The sequence below is a fragment of the Tachysurus fulvidraco genome, chromosome 10, assembly GCF_022655615.1.
Source record: "Tachysurus fulvidraco isolate hzauxx_2018 chromosome 10, HZAU_PFXX_2.0, whole genome shotgun sequence".
NCBI lineage: Eukaryota > Metazoa > Chordata > Actinopteri > Siluriformes > Bagridae > Tachysurus > Tachysurus fulvidraco.
In genome coordinates this window covers 21,990,694-21,993,678 of record NC_062527.1, presented here as the reverse complement: position 1 = coordinate 21,993,678, position 2,985 = coordinate 21,990,694, and positions in this window count along the sequence as shown.

The window sequence follows — 2,985 nt, the reverse complement described above, 5'->3', positions numbered from 1 at the left end:
CTCACCCCGCCCCACAACCCCACTCCCCCCCCCACACACCCCCCCCCCCCACACAGCCCCCACCCCGACCCCAACCAACCTACCCACACACCCCACCCCCCCCAACCCCACCCCCCCCACACACCTCCCCCCCACCACCCCCCCACACCACACTTTCCCACCCCCCCCTTCCCCCACCTTAACCTCCCTCACCCCTCAACACACCCCCACTCACACCCCCCCGATGCCCCGCCCCCCCCCCCCCACCCCCCCACCCCCCCACCCACCCACCCCCCCCCCCACACACCCCCCCACACCCCCCCACCCACACCCCCACCCCCACCCACCCCCACACCCACCCCCACCCCACCACCCCCCCCCCACCCCCCCCCCCCCCCCCCCACTCCCCCACCCCCCCCCCCCCCCCCACCCCCCCCACCCCCCCCCACCCCTCCATCCACCCAGCCAGCCCCCCACCCACCCACCCCACACCCCCCCCCCCCCCCCCCCCCCCCTCCACCCCCCCACCCCACCCACCCCCACCCCTTCTCCCGCCCTTCCTTCCCTCACTCTCCCCTCCCACCACCCTCACTTTCGCACCACACACCACACACGCCTCCTGACGCACTCTCTCTCTCTCCTCTCTCTCACTTCACGCTCCCTCCATTCCCCTTCACCTTCCTTCACTCTCACCCTCGCACGCTGCTCACACGCTCCGACACCCACACTCTCTGCCTCTCTCACTCCCACAAATCGCTCGTCCTCTCCTCGCCCCTCCGCTCGCTTACGATCTCCCGTCGCCCTCCGCTCTCCAGGCCCGGCCCTCCCGCTCGCGCCTCTCGCGTCCCCACCGCACGCCCCGCCTCCCCGCTCCTCGCCCCACCCCCGCGCCCCCCCCCCCGTCCCCCGCCCCCCCCCACCCTCCCCACCCCCACCCCCCCACCCCCCCCAACCCAACCCCCCCCCTCCACCCCCCCCCCTTCCCCCCTTGCCTTCCTCCCCCCCCCCCCCCCCCCCCACCCCTCCCCCCCCCCCCCCCCCCCCCCCCCCCAACCCCCACCCCCCCCCCCCCTCAAGGCCCACCACCACCCCCCCCCCCCCCCCCCCCCCCCCCCCCCCCTCCCACCCCCAGAGTTCCACCTCCGCCCACCGTTCCCCGCCTCCCCCCCCCCCACCCCCACCCACGCCCCCCCCAACCCCCCCCCCCCCCCCCTCCCAAGCTCCCCCCCCCCCTCCCGACCCCCGACCCCCTCCCACCCCCCCCCTCCCCCCCATAAAACCGACCCCCCACCCCCCCCCCACCCCACCCCCCCCCCCCCCCACCCCCACGCCCCCCCCCCCCCGCCCCCCGCTCCCCCCCCTCTCTCCAGCTTTCCATATAAACCTGTAATTAATGGAACACTTCTGTAATAATGACTTATAACACAATAATGTAATATTGACTAATCTAACAGACGGTAATGATGTCATAATGTCTGGATCAGTTTACACATACTGTGTGTTTGCGTGTGTGTGTGTGTGTGTGTATGTGTGTGTGTGTGTGTGTCCTTTTGTCCTAAATAGCTAACAAATCTAATATCATATCTGATCTCAGCTAACGATTGTTGAGTGAAGGTGATATAAAGTGAATTGAAGGTGATATAAAGTGAAGGTGATATAAAGTGAATTGAAGGTGATATAAAGTGAAGGTGATATAAAGTGAAGGTGATATAAAGTGAAGGTGATATAAAGGTTTTTACACAAACATGCAGTCTGACTTCTGCATATTCACAAAGTGCAAACTACAAATAAAACCACGTCATCATTTTCTTTAAAAACCGAGAAATATTCCGAGAGAACAACTGAATCAGAAGAGAACAACATCTGAATGTGAATCTGAATATGTCTCTGTTCGCTCGGCCCTGGGCTGACTGCACCATACCGTTTGTTCATGACCTCATCTCTGACTGCGATGTCCTTTGTTTTGCCCTGGACATTCTTTCTGTTCTGTCCTGATAAACGTGCGCCGAGCCTAAACACTCCGTAACCATAACGTCAGACTATCAGTAAATCCCGCTGACGTGTCCACTTTATAAACTACTGATAATGATGATAGATAAGACCTGATACTCTACCTTTCTTCTGTTCACATACTTCCTGTTGGACTCAGGAAACCTTGACGAGTTTTGCTAAACGAATGCTCACTGTCTCTGTGTCTCATTTTCTCGAGGTTTCTTCCTCTTCCATCTAAGGACGTTTTTTCTTCTCCACGGTCATCTCAGCCACCTAAGACTTGATCGTTGAGGATAAATACAAGCACACTTAAATATAAGTCTAATATTCATCTAGATATTAGTTTAGTCATTGTTTCTTCTATATTCCTTGTGTTCTGTAAATCTGTAAAGCTTTGAGATGACGTCAATTCTTAAAAGCGCTATAGAAATAAAATTTGAATTAATATTGAATTAATATTTGTCTCCGGGTGACGCCACCCGATCGAGATTCTGTCTCGCTGTAATATTTCATCCCTTCTGTTTCTTGCACAGAATTAGCTTGTTTTAAAGAAGTCTACAAAAAAATCGTCACATGTTTTATAAGAGCGTTATAAATGTAGCTACATGATGAAGAACAAATTCATTAAAATGATGATCTTTTTTCTGGCAAATGGGATTCATGTGTACGAAGCTGTGATGTGCACCGTCATCGTTTTTATAGAAATGAACTCTTCATTATTAAAGGTGCGGTCTCCGATTTTTGAGAAATGCTTCAGAAAACTGAGTCGGGCTGAAAAATAAACAAAAACAAAACTAACGTGTAGCCAATGAGCAGAAAGGGGCGGGGCTTGTAGATACGGGCGGAGAGAGCGTTCGGTGCGCATGTGTGACATTAGCAGAAAGCGGGTTTAACATCAACATGGAGGATAAAAACAAAGAAAGAAAGAGAAGAAAGACTTACGATAAGGACAAGAAGTAGGACGTGTTAATATAGGATCAGCTTTCCAGCGCTGGAGAGAACTGAAGGAGCAGG